This window comes from Panicum virgatum, chromosome 7K (genome assembly GCF_016808335.1).
Source record: "Panicum virgatum strain AP13 chromosome 7K, P.virgatum_v5, whole genome shotgun sequence".
Classification (NCBI taxonomy): domain Eukaryota; kingdom Viridiplantae; phylum Streptophyta; class Magnoliopsida; order Poales; family Poaceae; genus Panicum; species Panicum virgatum.
In genome coordinates, this window is record NC_053142.1 from 25,106,631 (window position 1) to 25,132,036 (window position 25,406).

Here is a 25,406-nt window from a genome sequence, read left to right on the forward strand (position 1 = left end):
ACCACAACCCCACCCGTGAGCCTTATAGTTGCAGTATGTAGTAGACATTCAATTCCTATACTTCTCGCGAGTGACAGGAAATCACTCGACTTCTACCGAACCATTAGCCTAGCCATCTAGCGACCTACACATACTAGTGTTCAAGCATAGGTACCTAGGATTATGCAGCTAAGGTTCCAAGCAACTCCTGTAAACTTAAATGCACAAGTAGATAGAAACAATAATAAGTTGCATAAATTTAAAATAGATAGGACGTGCTCCGGGGCTTGCCTGGAATTAACACTAGGTCAGTGTTAGTTAGGGAACAATTGCTCGGCGAGCATCTTCCTTCAGTCGTGCACATCGGGATCCATCCGTCCATCTTCTAGACGTGTCCACCATTCACCATCTTTTGGCTCGGCTCCAACGTCACATCCTTCACGTGGTTCATCTATCGTACTTAAATAAAATATAACAATGCATATGTATGAATGCACAGTTTCGAGTTGCTCAACAATGTAGATGTTATTATTTTTCCTTCACGATAAAATTGTAGTCCAACATGATGTGAGTTTGGATGTGAAACATCTTAATTAACATCTCCTGGGCAGTCATTTATAGAGTAGAAATTTTATCTATACTAACTCATAAAAAAGCTGGGTGTGCTGCTTTTCTTTTATATTAATACAGAAAAAGAATTTCTACCCAAAAATAATTCTCCGGCTAGGGAATGTAAGTCCTGGTAATGAAATTTGACCAGTAGGTTAGATTCCTTAAGATGAGTTTGTGGTAAAGGTTTCATAGATTATTGAGCTATACAGCAAGCATAGGAATTTAGATTCCTTTCCTAGGCATTCATCTAACTACAAACCTACAAAGTAAACTACTTAGTTTCAGTGGCTAAAATTTTACAGGAATGATCATGTTCTGAAAACCAAGCTCTAGTAAAAATATGAGATTTTTCTAATGAAGGAAACTAGGGTTTTTGATTTACAAAGTTTATTCTTGAATAAATCAAAAGGACTAGTTATACATCACTAAAAGTTCCCAAAATTTTTCTATAGCATCTAGAAACTAAAGTAATGTTGCTGTAAAAATTTCAGCTGAGGAAAACTAAAATAGAACCCTGTGGATTTAATTCTATTTAACATAGGCATAAACCAAGATCTAATGAAACATATAGCTAGATTTGTCAAAATGTGCTCAAATTTTTACAGTAAGCTACTCATCTAGGTTATAGCATACTTTCCAAAAATAAACTAAATATCATGGATAGAACTTGAGATACATACAAATGTGGATAAAATGATATTTAATATAAAGATAAAACTATTGGTCAAATGCAAAAGTGGATGTAACAAAAGTTGTAGATCTAGGTTCAAGGATTTCAGAACAGTTGAGTTTGTATTTGTCCGATTTTTCTAATATTTTCTACGAATTTTCAAATTTGATGTTTGAAGTTCATGTACATTTTGCAAACTAGCCCCTGGAATTTTTGTTTCTTTTAACCATAGGTCCCTGGTCGGACCAGGAACAGAGGAGCGGCGGCCGGCCCTGTTTCGCTGAGGAGAGGCACCGAAGGTGGGGGCTAGGTTGGGGAAAATGGAGAGGAGCTCGGGCCGCACCTGTAGATGGTCTCGGTGAGGGCTGGGGTGGCCGGATTGGGGGTTCCCCGCGGAGCAGTTGCTCCGGCGGCGGCGGTGAGCAGTGGAGGCGGCGCTCCGGTGGCTTGGGGCGGCGGTGGAGGGGTCGGTGAGCTTCAGGGGGAGGTCGTGGAGCGATTCCCGGGCTCAGTTTGGGCGAAGGGAGACCGGAGATGGGAGCTCCGCGGGAGCAGGGCGGCGGCAACCATGGCGGCGGCGCTCATGGAGGCCGGCGGCGCCTTTGGCGCAGGGGAGGGGCTGGGGCTCAGCTCTGGGGTGCCGTGGTAGGTGAGAGAGGGGACTGCGAGCTCGGTTGGATCCGAGAAGGAGCGGAGGTGAGGGCACGGCGTGCAGGGGCTAGGCGGCGGCCATGGTGGACGGCTGCGCTCGCGGGCACGGGGAAGCCCGAGCTCTGGGTCTAGTGCGATGCGTGGAAGAGGCGAACTCGGTTTTGGCATCGTGAACCGATGAGGACAGCTTGAGCGGCGGCGAGGTGGCTCGATGAGCGACGCGTGGACACGGACGTCGAGAAGCTGCGGCGGCGCGAGCAGAGAAGGAGATGGAGATGAGGGCAGTTTCTTAAATAAATCGAAGTTCAAAACTCCAGTTTGTAAACTCAATGTTTCTCCCTCTACATAGCCTCAAATGAAAAACTTTTGAATACCAAACTTGCTCAAAATTTCGAGATCTACACTTTCATTTTAGGCACTTTTTCATTTGAGACTTCGTTTGAAAGATAAAATTTGAAACTTGAGTGCATTTGAAAAGGCCCTATATGCTTCGAAATTCAAATTTTTATCCCATTTTTGTGTGGTAACTCGAAAAACTTTGAACACTAAAAGTGTTCGTCTTTTGAAAACCTACAACTTTGGTTTTGGGCAAAAGTTCATTTGAACAACGGTTTAAAATTTGTTTTTAACACCTGTTTGTTACAATTGTAAGATAATTTAAACATTTAAAAAAACTGTGATTTGGAGAACTCGTCATTTCATGTGCCAAAATTTCATTTTCTCATTTTGACTTCATCTTGGCTTGATTTGTCATGACTTTAGTGATATGCCAATGCAATTTCATATGCAAACTTGCATCATTTTAGAAATTATTTAAGTTTTCTCTCCTGTTTTCAAATGCACACAGACACACATACACATAAATATTCATGCATAGACATGCATTAATTCAAGGTTTCCTATTTAATGATGCATGATTTGGTGCTAGTTACCCTAAATTGGCTATTTAAAAACCTGGGCCGTCACAGTCCGGTTCCGGTATACCGGTCCGGTTTGGCCGGAAACCAGTCGGAACCGGTCAAATTCAAATTTGAATTCAAAAGCTGCCGTGCAATCGGTTCGGACCGGCTTACCGGTCGGTTTGACTGGTAACCGGCCAAATTTAATTTTTTTTCTTTTTTTATTTAAATTAAAATGCCCGCAAAGTATACTAAATAAATGTTTGTATAACATATTTTAGCCTAAATGAACCCTCCAACCCCTTTTGTACTACTTTTACATTGTATTTGTATACTTTTATATGCATGTTTTTTTTAACTTAAATTCCCGCAAACTATACTAAATGAACGAATTTTTGAGAAAATTTGACACCATTAGATTCGTCGCACCTTGAAATTTTTTTAGGAATTTTTTTTGGAAATTTTCTATTTTTTTGAATTCAAATTTGAATTTTAAATTTGAGCCGGTTTGGTACCGGCCCAAACCGGAACCGAATCGGACTGGTTTGACCGGTCAAACCGGACCGGTTCCCACCGGTTTGGTGAACCCTGCTCGCCGCCCACGCGCGGAGGCCGACCCACGAACGACCGGCACTGCTGTCCGGGAGCCCAGCCGGGCCGAGCCCACCGCGCCACCAATAATCGCCGGCGATCTTCTCCGAGGCCGCGCGCCCCCTCGCACTGCCAAGCGGCGCGCCCCCGATCGCCGCCCGTCGATATCCGTAGCAGAGACGAGCGCGCGGCTAGCCCCCTACCTTTTTCGGCGCGGCCGTCCCGGTGCCGTGCCGCGCTTGCGCTCCCTCGGGCTCCCACCCGTGGCGTGCCGGGGGGTGACGAGGTGCGCCGCACCGCGCGCGTGAAGGTGTCGCAGGATGGCGGCGGCGGCGGCGGCGCATAAACTAGCTTATCCTTAAACCAGCCGAGATCGATCTCTGTATCCAGTAAGATTTGCTGGTGCCATATCTATCGTCTATCGACCACCCTTCCAAGTTCTTCCTCCCGATTTGCTCGTGGGGCCCCGGCCGGCGTGCGTGCCACGGTTGATTCCGGGCCGGAATTGAAGTCTCGTCTCCTCTCTCACTCATCAGACTTTATGGGCTACTAGCCTACTACTCTTCCCGTACTGTCTGTTAATTACTCTATCTTTGTATTGCAACCAAATTGCAGGTTATTTTGGCTTTATCTGACTACATAGATTTTGCTACATCCTATCTAGATACATAATAAAATGTAAAATCTATATATCTAGACAAGGCAAAACACAATTTATAATTTGGAACGGAGGGAATATAGATGAAATTAAATTAACTTATCTAATTTTTGCTAATACATTTATAGAAAAAGTATTAATATCTGCTTATATTAGTTAGTTTGTTGAATCCGCTATAAAAACATGTCAAAGAAATTTTCATTGAATCCGCTAAATATTAATATCTACTTAGATTTGTTAGTATTGATATCAATATATTTTTCTCAATATATATCTAGTTGAAGCCAAAGAAATTTGACTTATGGCAAAACCAAAAAGAACTATAATATAATTTGGAAAGGGAGTACACCTAATAAGTGTATAAATAAACAAACAAGTGTGCGCTCCGAGGGCTGGTTTCCATCGGCCACATCCTGCTCGAAGCCGCTCTCGAAGCTCTCGGCCAGACGCATCCGAGGGAGAGCTTGTCAGAGTACGCCTACAACTACGACGTCAAGACCATGCACCGCGAGTTTCATTGGCAGATGACTGGCCTTGAAGATGGCATTCGGTAACACTACCAATAACCAAGCATGCAAGGTCAGTGTACGTGCAACTCCTATACGTAAATCTGTTAGTTCCAAAGAGATTTCTTTTTTTTTTGAAAGACGAGATTTCAATTTCGTACCTTTTTTTTTTGCTATGTTGTGCTTGACTTTTTTTTAGATTATAAATGTTGTGCTTCACTTTTTTTTAGATTATAAATGTTGTGCTTGATGATATCGCAATTGGTGTTGCCAACGATCCTTGAAGGTGTGAAAGCCACGGAATCCTTGGTGAGGCTCATGGTGGCTCGGCGACAAAGAGCGATAGGGAAGGTGAGCAAAGTGGCATCATAGTTTTTGCGTGTGTATACAGTAATAAGGTTCTGTTTAGATTGGCTAAAGCTAAAAATTAATTAGTTAGGTGCCCTGAATAAAGTCGTGAAGGGTTAATAGTCAATTTTTTATCCTTTTCAGGTAGCCATAATTAATTAGCCCCTCTCGATTAACTAATGGGCTAAGCAAGGGGTGTGGCTAAAAATTAGCTCCTATTTTAGCTATGGATTGGCTAGTGCTTATTTTCAGCTAACTAATAAATTAGGCATGGTATGAAACAGGCCCTAAATAATCATATTTTTCAACAAATCTTGATCAATATAATACTACATGCTCTCCATTGTGTTTTATCTAATTTATTTTATATCTTTTAGTCATAATTTATCGAAAAGATTCGCTCAAATCCCGCAACAACACGGGGAATCACCTAGTTGTCTACTACACACAGTCACTTGTGCGGTTGTGCCTAGTGTCCAACAGAAAAAAGAAAAAAAAACATGCCAAGATAGGTAATAAGTTGTAAGACCCATGCGAGATGGCCCAAGATTGGAGGCGTATTTAGACAATTGTAGGCCAAATTGGATGACTACAGGCCCAATGGATTCCAAGAGCTGCTTGTTTTGTCAGGCCCATGCGACCCCCATTCGGCCCAATACTGACTTCTCTCCTCTCCTCTTTTCCAAACCTTTTCGTCATTTCCAATGCTACCCTCTCATCTTGTCACTCCTTTTGGCTCCTGTACACTTGTCGGAAGTGGTCAACCTAGTAGTATCCTGTACCCCGTCCTACAGTACTCTCTCCTGAGCGTACCACACCTAGCGAGACGCCGAGACCTCTCGGGACCACGCGAGCATCTCAAACCTTTTGGGCCGACCGACTGCCTTTCCAAAGTTCACCGAATCCTCATCTCGACTTGCCGCCAGGGTTTAACTTATCGACCGGTGCGGCTAAACCGGCGGAGTCCGGTTCCGGTATATCAGTCCGGTTTGGCCGAAAACCGGTCGGAACCGGTCAAATTCAAATTTGAATTCAAAAGCCGCCGTGCAATCGGTTCGGACCGGCTTACCGGTCGGTTTGACCGGTAACCGGCCAAATTCAAATTTTTTCTTTTTTGATTTAAATTCAAATGCCCGCAAAATATACTAAATAAATGTTTGTATAACACATTTTAGCCTAAATGAACCCTCCAACCCTCTTTTATACTACTTTTACATTGTATTTGTATATTTTTATATGCATGTTTTTTTTGTTTAACTTCAAATCCCCGCAAACTATACTAAATGAACGAATTTTTGAGAAAATTTGACACCATTAGATTCGTCGCACCTTGAAGTATTTTTAGATTTTTTTTTGGGAATTTTACATTTTTTTGAATTCAAATTCAAATTTTGAATTTGGGCCGGTTTGTTACCGGCCCAAACCGGAACCGGGCCGGACCGGTTTGACCTGTAACCGGTCAAACCGGACTGGTTCCCACCGGTTTGGTGAACCCTGCATGCGATGCGGAGAGATTGAGAGAGAGAACAACCGAGAGGAAAAAAAGGGGGCCCGGCTCGGCTATTGGGTGTTGCTGGGCTTTAAACTTGGGCCTTGGTGGGGGGACAATTTTGGGCCAAATGGCCAGCCAAACAGCCCAGTTGCGCCAGCAGCCCGGAGGATTGTGCATCTTCAACCTCCAGCCCCTCCTATCCTCTCTCCCATGGCAGAAAATTTTAGGGGGGGGGGGGGCTCCAAGTGTTCTTCGGCAGTAGGGGGGCTCTAGCCCGGCCGCCCCACCTGTAGATCCGCCACCGGATCTATGGCCTCCCCAATTTTAATCTGTTCACACCACGGTCTTTCCTTTCCTCTTCTTGGTCTGGGCCCGTGGCAGGCGCCGTCTGTCCACTCGACGCAAGGCGCACGGGACCCAGGGACTACGTGCCGTGCTCGAGTCTTGGATTGGAACTAGCTGAGGGTGAGGGCCGTTTCAATTTAATTATTCGACACGTTTAATTTCTGTCTCTGATGCACGGCCATTGCATTTACATATTTATATATATGTATATATATTGTGGGTTCCTACTACCGGTAGAGATTATAATATGTAACACACGCCGCCGCACTCAAGCTAAGTACGGTTGTGCAAGTGAATACACAAAGTAACTAGGTGATACCTCGCGTGTTGCTTCGGGAAAATTTTTTAAACAGAATTTTAAGTTGAAAGTTGAAAATAGAAATACTAACCTTTTGCTAATGACATTATATATGAAAACATGTTCATTTTTGTTGAGAACGGCTCTTAAATGATTGATCCTCCATGTAGAAATTTTGTTACATGGTACTCGCAAAGACTAATAAGTTGTATACATGGATGTTATTAGTCACAGAAAATCGATGTAAGAAATAAATAGATGGCCTTAATGGATGGTGACGTGGCGTCTGATGTAGTGGATTCCTATATAACGTGAATAGCTTGCATGTTGAGAGAAATAGAGTTAATGACTCTTTGTGGAGTGCACCTATATATCCAACAACTAAGGGCTAACAATCAGGATTAAAGGTTTCCAAGATTCGTAGTCTTAGTTGGAAAACCGGAACTGCAGCGTATATGTCTATTATACATGCTCCAAGCCGTTTTCACACGACGCATGCATCTGATATGGTCAAGATCTACCAACCACGTACATCAAAGAGGTGGGGGCTAAATTAAAAAAAAAAGCAACAACGAGAGAAAAAATGTCAAATTCTTCTCAGCGTCCTGAGCTCCGGGGACGCTTCTTTGCTTCTTATAGGGTCCGGGGGCCCCCGTTGCATTCCCATGATATGAATCCATGATTGAGGAACCACGTAGCCCCGGCCCATGTGGTAAGTACGCTGCTGCACAGACAAATCAACCTCCAGCTAGCTACGCAGGACAAAAATGCGTATACCAGAAATCAACTTCACGCAACGCTCTTTCAAGTAGTAAAAAAAAGAATAAGAAATCACGTTCTTCATAAATGTGTGCATGTTTTATACTTTTATGCACAACTTTTCAGTACAATGTATCTATAAAAAGCAATAAGTTATAAGGTTATAAAAAGTAGTATATTTTAAGACAAAGATACACGCGGCTGTTATATTTTCAAACTAGATATTTTAAAACTTAGTGATAGTCAAGTTTTAAAATTTCACTGCGTCTTCCGTTCCAACCTCTTTTTTTTTTCTTTTTTTTTTGCGGGTGGTCTTGAAGTCAACTAGACAAATTACACATAATTCGTAAACCTCCCCAATGTTTCCCTTTATTGGAAACCTATTCCCATTTGAAATCTATTCCATTTGTGTCATTTTTTATGAAACATTTGTGGGAAAAAAAAGTTATCCAATTTTTTTGGGCAAATACTTCCCATAAACATTTGATAGATGGCAATCAAGACATCTGACTATTCAGCTTTCATATAAATATGTTCATAAATAGATAAATCCACAAGTTAAATATAAAATACTTTTGATGACAGGCATTGTAGCACTCATTTTAGTTTATTTAACTAATTTATTAAATAGATATTGTTGATTAAAGTAACGGAGGTAGTAACTGCAGCATGTACCAAACTAACTGAGATTAGAGCATCTCCAAGAGTGCCCAAAAAACACTCCCAATAGTTAGTTTTGGGTACAAAACTGAAAAATAGCTCTCCAACAGTGGCCCAAACGTCTGCCCAATTTTTTGGCTCGCCCAAAACCAGCGATCTCAGGCGCTATATTTGCAGCTGCACTACTCCACACCCAATCCTGAAATTGGTCGCCAACGCATTTTCTACCTTTTCTCTCCCCGGCCCGCTCATGCATTTTTATACACTAGTAAGTATGCCCGTGCTAACGCTACGGATAAATTTAAGACATACAAAGTCATTATATTATTTCAGACCAAACCATGGCTACACAACCACATTCAGAAATTACTTCATAACATACATCATGCACACAACAAAACATTTTTAGCTCCTCATTTCGCTCCGCAATTGTCCCGGATCCCTTCCGACAAACCACGACCACCACCCAATCCCCACCTCTGATCATCCCCCGGCAGTGCCATGCGCTTTCCGCCGCAGTGGAGGATGTTTCTTGTGTTGAAGAGGAACAACAGCATCATGAGGCTCTGATCACCGTCGCCGCCACAGCCCGCCCGATGGGCAACGTCTGCGTCGGAAACCCCTTCTCCAAGAACCGCTTCTTCGGCCACTTCTCGCTCTAGCCCGCATGCTCCCGCTCCAACGGGACACCCTCCAACCCCACCAACCACCTCCCGCTCCGTCCCCGTCGTCCATGTCCAGCCCAGCAAGTGCGATGCCAAACCATCGTCGTCGCCACTTCGGCCACCATCGCCATCTCTGAGCCAGGACGGCGCCGGTCACCGCCGCACGCAACAAAATTAAATGTGCAGTTTTCACCTGAGGTCAAGACAAAAGCTTTTTAGCCAAATGGTTCAACTACCCAGAACCTCAAAGTGGATTAACATTATATACTGAAATTTGTTATAGTGGACATCAACATCTCATTGGGAAAAACAAGTATACAGCGCCATCAATGAAACAACACTTGATTCTTCATGATGAGAAAATCCAGAGGCACAACCAAACAATTTTAGGCAATGACAAACTATTATTTCCATTAGCACAAGTAATTAGAGGAAGCGTAAGAGGGCCTAGAATATATTACGGGTTATGTATGGAGCAGGAGTCATAACCTGACAAGATACAAAATCACTCCGTCAAATATGTAGGTATACAGTTGCAGAATCTGAACTGCAATAATCATAGATAGAAGTGGCAATGAACTTTTTTTAGGGAACCACTGCATATCACAAGCTCTGAACTTATGTTCGATGTCAAGTGGTCATATATGAAACCAATTATACACAAGTACTACATCCCATCCCAACTGTAGTTCTTGACTATAACGTTGTTAACTCAGAGTCAAATTAATTCATTGCCAGCAACCATGAGGTCAAAATAATCTCACGAAAGCAGAGAAGCTACAGCTTGCATAACAGATTAAGAAATCTAATACTTGCATATTTGTACCGAGCCATTGTCCCATATCCATAAAGATCAAAGCATTTAGTTGATATCCCTGGGACGGAACAACCTGAATGGAAAAATAACACATAAATAGTTGAGATTGGGATTAGGGTTTGAGAACATCCTAGTGAGGACTGACATGGTGATGTGGTTGCTGCTGAGCAAATGAAGCAGTGCAGTGGCTAATTAGGGTGCTACAAATGCTTCTTTTAACACTAATCATTTGTAAACAGGCAAGCTGCAGCATTTAGACTGCAGGTCAGGGACTTCATTGTTGTACCACGAGTCACAAGCATTCATCATGGGAAGGTCTGGTAACACAACAATTTTACAAGGAATTCACACAAGGCAGTCAGCATTCTAAATACATCAATTGGTTGCCAATGCATATTATTACCAAACGTTGCGATCTCTTTCAGTGATTCCTCTTACAGAAACCACTAAAGAGCAGATTCAATACTGATAAACTATATCTTCAATTTAAAATTAAGAGAAAAATTCAGTATATGAATCTGCTCCATGATGGCAGTGGCACTAATCAATGTAGTCGCCTATCCTATCGCACAAACATGTAGTGCTTAATACTGTTCCATCATGGCATTGGACTCACATACGGATCCACGGCAATTTAGTACTGGAATATAGAAGGGGACAAAAAATCACCATGGATTACCACTTCTGTCTTCACATCCGAGCCACCATCTTGCAGCTTGCTGTTGCTGGGATAGCGATGGAGCAAGTGCCAGAGCACGTGGCAACGCAGGAGATGAATCACAGATCCGCTAGGGTGTGCCGCTGCCGTCGACCTGTTTTCCTGTGCCACGACATACTGTGCTTGCCTCCTCCGCCGTCTCCATCGGCGAGGATCAGAACCGGAAGGAAGGGCGGGGAAAGATGATCTGGTAGGTTAAAAGAGGGCGATTTGGAGGTGGGAGTGTTGGATTTGGCCTAGGTGCTGGAATCACCCACCGCTAGATTTGGCGCGGTATGTCCTACCTCCCCGCCGCCTTCGCGGATGGCGCCACAACGGCAACGGCAGCGGCAGCGGCAGCGTCCCCGTCCCTGCCGCCACTGGCGGAGCCTGTTGGAGGCCAACCTGCGCCCCGGCCTCCCTTCCTCCCAAAAAATTTACGAAGCTTTGATTTATTTTGGTAGTCCGCTTATTACAAATAATTCATGTATCCAAGTTCATTTATGGATCTTGCAGGACTATGCAGAGAGCACCACGTGCAATCATATCTATTGCTTTTCTTGTATTTTGCATCGTTTGACTGTGATTGCTGGATAATGCGTCGCGACGCTCTCTTTTTATTGTATTCGCTAGCTGTTGCTACCTCAGCGACTGCGGAGCTTGCTGGGCACTGTCGCCTGGATATAGGAAGAAGAGCATAGGGCTCCTAAGGGGCTACAGCTAGTCCCTTTGTCGATTCTTTTCTAAAACTTAACTTTGCAAGTTCATAGATTCATAGTTTTTGGTGATAACTTGATTTTTATGCTAATTGCTACCCTCAAAAGCTTAGGTAGCTAGGGTTATATTATTTGATGCCTCACGCATACTTATCTAATATCATCGCCAAGCTTTCTCTCCATTGCGTTCTAGGGTGTCATAACATGTGTCACTTAAAGCTTGCCTGCGGTGCGGCTCTTTGAGTTTGAGCCTTCACAAATTAGCCCCACCTTAATTTTATCTCACCCTCCGCTGCTGCCTGCCGCCCGCTCCATCAACCGCCGCCGCTTCTCCCACCTCCTGGTTGTGTTGGGCTCAGGGTTCCCCTTACCGGTGGGAACCGGTCCGATTTGACCGGTTATCGGTCAAACCGGTCCGGTCCGGTTCCGATTTGACCGGTTATCGGTCAAACCGGTCTGGTCCGGTTCCGATTTGGGTCGGTATTAAACCGGCCCAAATTCAAAATTCAAATTTGAATTCAAAAAAATAAAAAAAATTCTAAAAATTCCTAAAAATACTTCAAGGTGCGGCGAATTTAATGGTGTCAATTTTTCTCAAAAATTCGTTCGTTTAACATACTTTTCGGGCATTTAAAGTTAAAACAAAAAAGAAAAGAAAAAAATGAGATGGCCCATTAAGGCCCACTTGATAAACCAGTCGGTAAACCGGTCAAACCGGCCGGTATACCGGTCCAAACCGGTTACACATGCGATTTTAAATTTGGATTTGAATTCAAACCGGCCGGTAAACCGGTCAAACCGGCCGGTAAACCGGTCTAACCGGTCGGTATACCGGTACGAACCGGTTGAACTGAGTTTTTTGAATTCAAATTTGAATTTGACCGGTTTCTACCGGTAACCGGTCAAACCGGTCCAGTTTGCTGGAACCGGAGTGCTCCGGTTTGGGGTGTCCGATTGGGAAAAAAACGCTGGTTGGGCTACCGGCGCCGCCTTTCATTCATCCTGCGTTGCCGCGCCCGTCCATCCCTCCGTCCAGACCACGGGGTCCCTGCCATCGACGGCAGCGGCTCATGCCCCTGTCCACGGCGGCGGCTCCCCTCGCCCAGAACAGGTCTCATTTGAATCGAAGTTATTCCCCTCCGTCCAGGGCAGTGTCTCACCTACGTCGTCGCAAGTTGCTCGGTTCCATCCCTCGACGAGTTCTCCAGGTGTGTGCAGCCGCCCGGTGATTATTTGACCGGAGATCAAGGAGATCAAGAACTAGCGGTGCAAAATATGGAGTGGGCGGCGTGGTGCATGGCCAAGGCGGGGAGGTGGGCGTCCAGTAAAAAGATGCTGCGTAACCAGGATGAAGTGTGGAGGCAGCGTTTATGCCGCTATTTAATTTTTTTGGGAAAACATTATCTAGAACTGTTGGAGAAGGTGTTGTTTTTTGCTCCCAATATTTGTTGGCAAAGTTCCAAAACCTGTTTTTTTAGGTTCTATTTATTGGGCACTTTTGGAGATGCTCTTATATTTATCTTTGATGAAGAATTTCGGTATGAATAATCTTGTTGCTTTGTTTGTATTGCAGTTTTATTCTTATCCGAATTATGTGAGTGGTTGCCTTGGAGGCTTGGAGCCCACAAAGAGAATATGAGCCACAGCGGATCGATGATGTGAACATCTGGATCTCTATTCCAAAACGCCACTTTAAAAAAATCCAACAAAGGTCCTCAAATGCAAGAGGGAAGAATATTTTTGAAGAGTAAATTGCATCCATCATAACAACTTGATATGTGGGTGCAGATTGGTATGATAACTTGTAAACTACTTAACTTAGTACAATAATATGACACATTGGTACATCTAGCTTAGCAAAGTACGTCTTGGCCCGAAGTCTAGGGTAAATGACTTGTTTGTGGCATGTGCATTGCACTTGGGGTTTGCGATGACCTGTTCAACGCTACAAATACATGTCATGCGAGTACATAAGTAGCTATTTACTCAAGCAATTTATAATACTCAATTTATTATTTGATTTTCTATGATATCAAAATAATTATGAAGCAATTGTATCCAATATTTTTAAACACATGTAATGATGTCCGTTACCAACCTACAAAATTTTAACATTAAGCTCTACAACTATGAGCTTAACCAAGTGCTATATATATACCTTCGCATCTCTGTGTCCGTACTGGATTTTTTTTCTATTTTTAACCTTTTTTAAATAATATTTTATTTTTAATCCGTATTAGTTTTTTTTCATGCCATAGCCCGTTTGGTCATGCCACTTGCCCCGACGCGACAGCTAGCCTTTGTCGTGCCACTGCGCTGCCTCGCCGGGCCAGCGTGGCGAGCCTGTCGCGCCATGCGGATTGGCACGACAAAACTAATGATCTGGGCCCGCGCCAGCCCTTTCTCCCCCACCCTCCCTTTCTTTCCCTGCTCCACTCCCGACCAGACCGCCGCCAAGGGCATCGCCGTCGGCCGCCACTGCCCAGATCCCCCCAAATCCGGCGTTTTTTTTTGGGGGGGGGGGGGGGAGTGGGGGGAAACGTTCCCCACCCTTCCCCGAAGGTATTCGCCCTCTTTTCTCCTCCTTTAACCATGTACATTAGTAGATATTAGTGATTCTTGGTGATTAGAGTTTGGTTCTTGATTTGAGAAATAGTATCGTAGTTGATAGTGTTCTCATGATTAGAGGTTTAGATGATACGTAGATGGTACTCTGCTTGTGATTTGGACGTGAGGTAGTACGTGCATGCATCGATTAGTATGTTTTCTAGGATTGAGTAGTGGGGATGTTAATATGGGTTTTATTTTCATGGATAATAGGCACCGTGAAAAATTCTTTGTGTAGTTGATTTCTTTGTATAAGTGATGAAGGTACAAAAATTTGTTTTTGTTGTAGATGGACGAATTAGTTCGGGTTTTTCATGGTGGTACGGTTACGAAAAATGGAGACTTTGAGAATATGATAGAGGATGTCGAACTGTTTGATAGTCCTCCATTGTTAAAGGATTTGGTAGACCGGGTGGTTTCAAAACATTCTTGTGGAATTGATGAAATATCTTTGAGAGGCAGATTTGATTGTGGTAAAGCTAGAGCACATTATGTTTTGTTGACATTATGTAGTGGACTTATGCTTGTGAACGACTTGTGCTTGTAGTGGACTTATGGTTGTGATGGACTTGTGCTTGTAGTGGACTTGTGCTTGTAGTGGACTTATGGTTGTGATGGACTTGTGCTTGTAGTCGACTTGTGCTTGTGAGTTGCTACTAGTGCCACCAATGAAGTACTTGTGCTTGTAATGGACTAAATGCTCTGTGAAACTTTGACCGTTTTAGTTCGCTTGATTTAGTTCGGAAGTGTTCAGGGAACTGGAACTTGTGTCCAGAGAACTGGAAGACTGCTGCTTCTGTTCTGCTCTCTTCGCACCAGCTTGGGTGGTGCGACAGGCTTGGCCAGTCGCGCCACACTGCTAGAATTGCAGACTTTTCTGGGCGTCGAGGCACGCTGGCGCAGCAGCGCACAATTGTCGCGCCATTTCAGCTGGCGTGACAGGGATGAACAGTGGCGTCATTCATAGTGGCGCGACAGTACTAAACAGCCGCGCCAACAAAGCACGAATTGATCCCTTTCTGGGCGTCGAGGAATGCTGGCGCGGCTGTCCAGTCTTGTCGCGCCAGCGTTGGTGGCGCGACAAGGCTGCACAGTCGCGCCAAACACACAGAAATGTAGCCCACTCTGGGCTTTGAGGCATGCTGGCGCGGCGGTTCGGTTCCGTCGCGCCACCCAGGTTGGCGTGACAAGCCTTTCCTCAATCATATGATATAGTTCTATAATTTTCTCAGTATGCTTTTTTTATTATTTTGAAATAGAAAATACATGTAAAATGTATATATATATATGTGCTGAATTGATAATTGCACTGATAGGCTACTCTGGTTTGTTTATTCTGCTTTGATAAGCTATCAAATTGATAATTGCAGTATCATATATATGTATGGGGCTGAAATGCTTTTATGGCTGTGTCTTTCGTGGTCAATTGAAGCTGGTAGAGACGTTTCAGTGACCGGACTCTACGATACCTAGAATTTTCAGTGAATTCACGTTTCGAGCAGTAGACGTTTTAGTAACTAGACTTTTCAGTGACTGGACTCTACGATACCTAGACTTTTCAGTGACTTCACGTTTCAGTCAATAGACTTTTTCAGTAAATAGGCTTTTCAGTGACTGGACTCTATGGTGCCTAGACTTTTCAGTGAATTCATGTTTCAGTCAGTAGACATTTCAGTAACTAGGCTTTTCAGTGACTGGACTCTACGATGTCTAGACTTTTTAGTGACTTCACGCTTCAGTCGATAGACTTTTCAGTAAATAGGGTGTACGAGATAGCCATTTCAGTGACCAATCTGTTCACGCGCGTCACCCTTTTCACAGACCTTGATGTTGGAATCGAAATGATTCCACCAGACCCGGGGCGCACCATGTCCTTGGTGTACTATATATAGGGACTCCAGGCAGTGTAGCGAGCCATCGAGTGTGTGTAATCTCAGATGAACCATGTCGTGGGTGCAAGGACCCATCGATCCGCCTCCTCCGCACCAAAACTTAGAAGTAAGAACCAGAGCATTCTACGGTGCGCACAATGCCCTTCTACTACAATTCTGGCCGCCATGCCACCATGGAGACAATGCTGTTGTACAGGTCTACGAGCATTTTGGTGATGCCGGAAGAAGGTTCTTCCGTTGCCCTTATTACGAGGTTTTCATATATTTCACCTGTCATTATCAGTTCGTGTACGCAAATTTATGATGACATGTTAACATCTAACTCATTTTAATTGAATGTAGACTAGTGATTGTGGTTTTACTTATTGGATTGATGGCCCTATGAAAGTTCATGTGCAAGAATACATACATCACCTGCACGTACCGAACCAGCAAAAGGACATAGAGATCAATATGAAGCATGATCAAATAAACCAACTTTTACATGAGAATCAAGAACATGCCCATCGCCTCAACAACATTGAGGCGGAGAAGTCGACGATGGCCGAGCGCATCACCCAACTGGAAGAAGAGCTGCGCCAGGAGCGTGCCAATAACTTGACGCGACGCTTCATGCCACCGACAGTTTCGGGACGGCGGAACTATTATGGTTAGAGGAGATGCATCTCTATTTGCCAATGCAACAATCTTGTAGGTGTCATGTATCGTTCTAGTTCTCTATTTGGCACCAAGCACATCTACTATTCTATATTCGCTGTTGGAACATCATGTATCGTTCTAGTAATCTCTCTCAATGTTGAAGGTGTCATGTACTTTTCGACGCAATCCTAAATTATGTACCCATCGACCATTGCCATTTTTTGTACCTTTCTAAGTTGTAATCCTCAATTATGATATCTGTATCCATCTACCATGCAATATTAAATCCAAAAGTTGTAGTTCACACATCCAAGATGACCCTGCATTGCATCACAAACGAAACAAAATAAAATCCCAATTTAACAACCATACAAAGTATATTACACAAACAACATAGTACATTACACAAACGAGATACTTAACTAAAGTCTCTAACACATAAGTCTTGTACGCGAAATTACAATCTGAAACTCATACAAAGTCCATTAAACAAATAACATAGAACGAATACAATACATCCTAATCCGAGTCGCAGTCTGCCAGCAACTCGTCCTCACCCCAATCATCATCTTCATTGCCCACCCAATTAGGGATGTCAACTGCTTTTCCTTTCCTGTCAGACTGGTGATCCACGGTAGGTTAGTCTCCTACAAGTGCCTTCATTGCCTCCATTTGAGTAGCTCTAACACCCAAAACCTCCGTGCTCGCGGATGGCACATCCTTCTCAACGTTGGGCACCTTGTGTGGTAGATCGGCAACTAGGGCCTGCATTGCCTCCATCTGAGCCTCCTGAGCTAACTCCTCCATCTTTTCCATTTCTTCCAACCTCTTGTTAGCCTCCAATTTCTGAAAATATTCTTCCCATGAACCCTTTGGGTATTTAGCTTCAGGATCAACAATAGAACCTTTCTTTGCTCTTTCCTCCCTTAACCTCTACCTCTCCATCTCCTCTTCCTTCTTCTTCTTCTTCTCAAAATTTGCCAAAAGCTCCCTGTCAGTGAGGGGCCGTGGGTACTTGCTTCGGTTCCTTCTCTAATAAACAATGCAATCCTCAAGAGTGGCCTTTTTGGCTGTCTTCTTTCCGTACTCACGCCGTAGGTCCTGGAGTACAAGCCCTGACAGAAAAGACTCAAGGGGCAATGTAACGTGGTACTCCTTCCTTATCTTTATTTTTCTACTTAAAGTGTCTCTAGATTTCTAAGGCTCTTTTGTTCTGCCCAATTGCAACATTAGGTCATACCGGCCTTCAAACGACTCCCAATCACACGTCCTTCCCTCTTGAAAAATAATTGAGAGGCAAACATTCAGAAATGTTAATATATAAACAACTAGCACAATCACAGAATCATACGGAGTTTCAAATTTGTGTTTAATATACGAACCCAGTACTCTCCGTAGATATTGCCACAATAATATCCGTAGCCAAGCTCAGAAGGAACTACGCCTTTTGTGGCCAGAATATCACACTTGCATCGATGACTAGGAGTAGTTGTACATGGCCATGGCTTCTTGCCGCTCTCAAAATCTCGCACTTCCTCTACTGTGGGGCCAATGCGATCTAGGACCATAAATATACTCATTGAAGTCATATGCCGGCCATCCATCCTGCATGACACTTAACATTAGCCACATAATTAAAGCAAAATTAAAGAATCAATGCTACGTTACATGGCACTTACTCTAGTCTTTAGCGAGCATCTAAAAAAGGGAGTGAACTTTGGAGGGACGCCAATATTAGGCCTTTGAAGTTTGGCACGAACATCGCAATGACACTTGGGAGGATTGTTCACATGATATATAGCAGCTTCTTGCTTCTCTTCCTCTGTCATAGGTGCTAGATTTGGTGGGGGAGGCACCCATCGTCTAAACTCATTGTACGGCCACGACTCCAAGGGATAATAAGGGAACAACCAGATTCTAGGGTCGAACTTATCCGGACCATCGATCCACTGGAAGAAAAAGCAGTGACAAGGATTGAATAGATCATTCCACTTGCATACGTAGAATGCTCTACTGGTGGTCTTGGGGTGCCTCGATTGCTTCACTACTGCCAGCTGATTGCCCGGTTCACAATGACAGAATGGAACTGGAAGGGCAGGAGGGACTGGGGCATCCTCATCATACTCGGATGGGTACTGTCCACCACCAAGCAGCTAATACCGGGCATCGCTCATTGCCATGTGTACTGCAGCTACATAAATTCCATTGCTATGTGAAATAAACAAAATACTTAAGGAAACAAAGCATATACAAATTATTGACAATATACCAGCGTTCAAAATATAATGTGTACATTCGTAAAACTATGGAATAAAATTGCATGTAACTCATATTAACCTTTCCATTACTCAATCCTACAAATTATATTAATCGAGTCATGCAAGTAATTCTTCACGACAAAATCGCGAGCAGAGTACCATCTTCGTATCACCTAAACCTCCAATCGTAGTTACACTAACAACAACACCAGCATTTCTCATATCAAGAACCAAACCCTAATCACCAAGAATCACTAATATCTACAAATGTGCATGGTTAAAGGAAGAGAAAATGGGAGCAATACCTTCGGAGAAGGGTGGAGAGGGTTTTCCCCCACTTTCTCCCCTCAAAACACCGGATTTGGGGGGGATCTGGGGGGGGGGGGGGCGGCGGCGGAGACTGGATGGAGCTCTGGTAGGGGAGGAGGAGGGAAAGAAAGGGAGGGGGGGGGGGGGGGGGAAGGGGCTGCCGCAGGCCCAGGGCATTGGCCTTGTCGCGCCCCCACTTTTTTTTTGCTTATATCTCTCTTCTCAAAGAAAGGGGAGTTCCACGAACACATAAATTTGCTTCCGGTGAAGTACCAGCCTGTTCAGGTATCCAGTGACAGCTGATACAGTATATTGGAACTTATATTGTCATTAGTAAACTTCAGGCAAAGTGAAAGCTGATACTCTCTTTGAAGACAAGGAATGACACTGTGTTCAATGGTGTTTCTCCCAGAGTTGATCGGGCTATCCTCCTTGCACAAGAGGAGACCGACCTCTGGATGCTTGTGGGTAGGGATGTAAATGGTATGGATATTTTTCGACCGTATTCGAATTCGATCCGGTCTGGAAAGATTTTTATCCGTCCGTATTCGATTCCGAGTATCCAATATCCGTAACCGACCCGTATCAGAATGCTCAAAAGTTATATTTTTATGATGTCGATATCCACTACAATCTTATCCGACAAAAACTAACACTATCCGTATCCGACTCCGTATTCGAATATAAATATGAAAACAAATACGATATCAATGATATACGTCTGTATCCGATCCGTTTTCATCCCTACTTGTGGGCACTAAAGGGATTAATGCCTTGGTCACTACAGGCCCTACTGGCTGATAGTTTGTAGGGCTAATGGTGGTCCTTTTACTATAATATCTCGGGCACGTATATAGAAACCTTGTACCAGCTATTTTGGTCTTTTCTTCAATCTTATGCATATTCGAGAAAAACAAAGATAGCTGATACTCTGATTGCACATACCCCACATGCCTTTATGATTAATGAATTTACCTGTTGACAAGGTAGATTAATTGTCCACCCTGTTGTTGTTACTATTGTTAGAGTGATGCATGATGAAAACTAAAACTGCAAGAATGAGAATTATCTGACTTTTTTCATTCTTTGCATGAAGAAAGCTTGACTAAGGAGTGCACTACAAGTTACAACAAGAGCATTTTTAGGGCAACAATTTGATTTGGAAGGTATGGATTTCTAATCAAATATAGAACATTTTTTTGCATAACTTTGGGATGTATGATGCATTGTCATTGGTTAATTTTGTTGTTACCCCGTGTAGTGCTAACCTGTTTTAATTGGTTAGCAATCCATTTGATGGTTATTGGCGACACTTTAGCACTACACAGGTTAGCAACGAAGTTAACCAATGAAAACAGTGTGGCCTTAAATTCCCACAACAGACTCTTGAGTTTTGTTTTTTTTTGTAAATAATATTATTCATAAACACCAATAGGTTTATGGTCAATTTTTGCTCATTAGAATTAATTTTTTTTTCTTACTGTGGGATATTACCTATATCGGATGATGCGCCAGGACCTTTGGATATATATGGTGTTAACTAAAACTTTAAACAGTTATTTGGCTTCATGTGGACATATCCTAGACATGTACCGTTCTTGATCATCTGCTTGGTATGTAGGGTTTCAATACTATTTGCAAATTTATATCGAGGCAGCAATTTTTTTTAGATAAGGAATCTTTATTAAATCTGAAGAGCATTACATTGAGTTGATACAAAGTCTTGGAAAATACTTGCAACCTCTGCATAGCAGGATGCACATAGCTAAAATATAGGGAAAAATATAATTCAAACACTCTAACTATATATAATCAATCAGTAGATTAGAGCACCATTCATGTGCCTGGGTAAAAAAAAAGAAAACTCCTTGGCCACCTGCAACAATCGTAGCGATGCTGTAGCAACCAAGTCCGGTACGGTGAAGCTAACGTGTAGTTGAATAAGTAACCTGCAATGTAGAATCATTGTTTTTTTCCAAAGATTATATCATTTTTTACAACCATGTAGCCACAGCTCCTAACATCACTAACGTTCTACCTCCCTCTTAGTACCCCTTAGCTGGTTACCAAACATATTTGACACACTATGAGGCTGAGAAAGGCTAGATGTGACGTAAATAATGGACAACACAACACGAGCAAAGCGACATTCGAAGAAAAGGTGTTTAACTGTTTCATCTCGCTCCCGCTGCGCCAGCAGCACTCCCGTGCCGCGTCGCCTCCGCCGCCGGTCGAACCGCCACCACCGCCGGGTGCTACCCCCACCTCCCACCCCTCGCCGGCGGCCGCTTCACCTCCTTGCAATTGCTTTGGAAGAACAGTGTACTCCCTCCGTATTGTAAAGGAAGTCGTTTCGGACATCGAGACGCTCTCTAAAGACAACTTTTACCATTAACTTTTTACTATAAAAATTTATAAAATAAAGTCAACGTATACTTTTATGAAACTGCATTTCAAGATGAACCTACTTATATTCCTTTTATATTTTCAAACTCAATCCAAAAAATTTATTTATAGTCAAAGTTTAAATGTTTGACTTAAGACAAACTCAAAACGACTTCCTTTACAACACAGAGGAATTACTCCCTCCATCCGAAAAATCAAGTCATTTTATGATTTAAAATTTATCAAAAAAAGTCATTTTACGTATCTTATTTAAAAAGTATATGTGCATGCAAGAATCAATTAGTGTCAAATATGAGTAATAAATAGAGGTGAACATGTTTACTTTATCTTCTTTTAATTTATCCTAAAATTTCTAGGATAATTTGTTTTCAGACGGAAGGATCGAAGCATACGCCGTGACTCAAAACGAATCCCCGGATGTGAAACTGGCCTAACTTCATAAAGTCATTATACCCGCAGTGCAAGTAAGAAAAAAAAATTCTAGCACGTATACTTTGACCTGCAATTGATGTCAACTTCCGTATCTGGTCAATGTCTAACGATTTGTACTAGACTTTAAAAAGGAAAACAAGGCTTGCTGCTGATTTGCTGAAACAAAACTCCTGTATGGTCAAGACCATCAATGAATCTTCCAATAACTAACGGATGAGGATTCTGAATATTAAAATAAAATTTCATGTTAATCCCGTCAACAAGTATATATTTGCACTATATTTCGCCTGTTTTTAAGGCATCGACCATGGTGTCAACTCCTGGGGCCTTTCCTCCTAATTAATCGCAAGACATCAGCGACAAGTAGCTAGCTTAGTGCTCTCTTAAACAGCAATTTCTCCTACTTTTATCATCTATAATCTTTTTGGATCAACCATGTCACTGTCATACAAAAGACACGCACAGAAAAAAAGGTACTGAAAACACACCTTTATTTGAAACTTTTTCAACACGAACAACCAGAAGCAGTCAATGGAATTATGGAAACACATAAAACCTCTAGTTTCAAATAAACATGAATGTAAAAGAAATAAAGACAGCTTTATACGGTATCATTATCAGTTCACTGGAGAATTCATACATTTGTTCCAACTTCACGGCAGTGTCAGCACATGTCTTGACAAACCTCACCAGCTATAATTTCAGTCTAACATGGCGCGCGCCAAATTCTACTCTGGTACTATTCCATTCGCTCGCAAATACCACAGAAACCTCCCCCAGTCCAAAGCGTGGCCGACCAAGCTGCGCTGAAGAGACTGAAAATCGCCAAAAAAACAGGACAATTCAAGTCTTGCATGGACGATCAAAACGGACGACTTCTTGTTGGAGTAATTAAGACCGTTATTACATTTCTCTGAAGAGAATTCAGTACCTGAAGCTATCTAGCTGGACTACAAATTTTTCAAACCACAAGGCTCGGTTAAGTTGCTTGCATGAATGCCAAGCTAACCTCAAGTCTCGCCTTCGCCCCCCATCTATAAAAGGAGATCACTTCCTCAAATAAAATATCAAGAAGCCAAGCTAACCTCTCAATTGCTTGTTAGGTGCAGTGGATCTATGGCGGCGGTTGCAGCAAAGGTGGCCATGTTGCTTCTGATCCTGACCACCCTCGCCGTCATCACCTTGGCAGCAAGGCCGATGGAGGGGAGCGACGGCTGGCCAGAGGCTGCAGTGGTGAGGATGGTGACACAGATGCTTGGCTCGGGGTCTAACCGCAAGAGCCACTGCTGCTAAGTATGTAGAATTGTTAATTGGAAGCTCTGGATAGGATAATACCTCGCCAGGGAAGATATAGCTGGAAGAATTCTTGTTTGTAGTAGTATCTTCTTGAGTGTTAATATGTTCATCATGAATTAAGAAAGATAGCACTGGGGTTAAATTAGTCGACACCCACGTTGATCTGATTGTTTTCTTCACGTTGATCTCATGTCATTTCTAGTTCTGAAATTCCTACTTCACGCGCGGCCAACAAACTCTTTTCAAGCGCCCTCGCCATGGCCCATGGCCAATGCAACCTCTCCAATTGGCACCAACATATTATACATTTTTATGTACTATGTTTTACGTTGAAGTTCAATATTATAAGAGATGGCTGTTATACATTTTCCAAACCGAGATTTACTTTATTTTTGAGGAAAAAAATCCCAATCTACTTCAGTCCAAAGTTTCCGTTGCCCCTCCTCTATAGTTTTGTGTGGCTAGTAGTTCAATCTATTTAAGATTATTCCGAGGCGGCACCTGGCCTAGCATATGTGAGTTATTGGCTATTTTTTATTCACGAAATCAGTTTTCCCAACACACAGAATTGCTACCTTCATTTTTGCTGATGGATCCTTGTGGCGCACTGCCCTCCCCATGCGTTGTTGGGCGTTTCATTTTTGTTGCGGCTGCCCATCGCATCACCACAACAAGCATCCACGAGAGTTCATGTACTGCCACCCTATACACACCACGATTTTCATACCCATCCTTAACCCCTACGTACGGCCCAGATGTCCTAGCCTAGCCCTTCTCACCACCGGATACATGTCCAAGAAAGGTCCTTAGAATTTGGCTTACAGAATCTAAGAGCTGGGCCTTAGAAGGACTAGACTCTAATCATATATATAAAATTTTGAGCTAAAAAATTTAAGAACCATATTGGCTTGTGAAGACCATTAGGAACATGGCTCATTACCACCCGTGTAACCCTATCACATACCACTCACCAATGTTATCATAAATGATAAACGGTAAATAGTCGGTCACCCTTTGTTTAGCGTCTAAATGGTGTTTAAACGGAGTTATCATCAAAATATACATGTTTATGGCTTCAAAAATAAGTATTCTAACAAATATATGTATTTATACATGCAAAAGGGAACATATTAGGTGCAAACTAACCTCTCCGTGCAAACTATGGAAACTTCAATCTGGACCATCAGATCATCATCCAAGGGGAGGGATGCAGAGAGGTGGGAGGGGAGATTTGCAAAAGTGTGATTACCCAATCCAAGGGCGGGTATAGATTGTAAAATTACTCAATCCCTCATACCCCTTGGATGTTGATCCAATGACTCCGATTGAAGTTTTCATAGTTTGCACCTGATATGTTGCCAAGATCAAGTGCATATATATTTATAGAAACTCAAGTATACATATTTATTCATATAAACAATTATGTACAAGTATGTATGCATGCAAGGATGCAAGTCAATTTGCCTTTGTTTGCCTAAACAGTGTGTTAAACAACCGTTTAGCCCATCTAATAACATTTAATTCCATTCTATTTACCTCATTTAGTCCGTTTAATCCTATTTTCTGACCGTTTAAACGATCACCGTTCATAGCCTAAACAACATAGTTTACCTTGTTTACCGTTTAGATGGCAGTTTAGACCGTTTAGGCGAACTACTGCCGCAAAGCTAACCTTCCTCGTTGATCATCTCTATATACAACCACCCAAGGATGATGATCGCAACCACTACTACAAATTGGGTCATTGCAAACATCCCATCACCGATGGTTCCCTTTCAAACCGGTGGTGGGACAACGGGCATCATCGCTGGGTCGTACGGTTGTAATAAGGCCCGACGGTGATACCCATCACTATATAGATATTACCTTCTCATTACTTATCTCCTCTCATTGCCCCTCATCTTCCTCCCATCACAGCTGACACCTCCCCACTGCCTCCCTACTCCATCGCCCCTCCCTTCTCTCCCCAGCAGCACGAGCTCAAGGCTAGCACCACTACCTTGTCTCCCCAGCACCGGAGCTCGAGGCCTAGAAGGAGGCCAGTGCTTAGTGCATGAGCTCAACCTCAGGCCGAGGCTGCCGCCCAACGTCAGAGATCCACACGCGGTTGCCCTTCCACTGCATCTGGATGCTCAGGTGGGTCATCACCAGCGTCCTCACCCTCATGGCTGCACCGCGGACCTCATCGTCGACCGTGGCCATAG

The 25,406-nt window shown here is 43.1% G+C and overlaps 1 long non-coding RNA gene across 1 annotated transcript; it reads right to left on the reverse strand.

The window, feature by feature from the left end:
- Positions 1–8,729: 8,729 nt before the first annotated feature.
- On the reverse strand, positions 8,730–11,102 carry LOC120640616. Its single transcript, XR_005661915.1, has 2 exons — positions 10,620–11,102; positions 8,730–9,326 (listed from the first exon to the last, which is right to left on the reverse strand). It is a non-coding gene; the product is annotated as an uncharacterized LOC120640616 (long non-coding RNA).
- Positions 11,103–25,406: the final 14,304 nt, after the last annotated feature.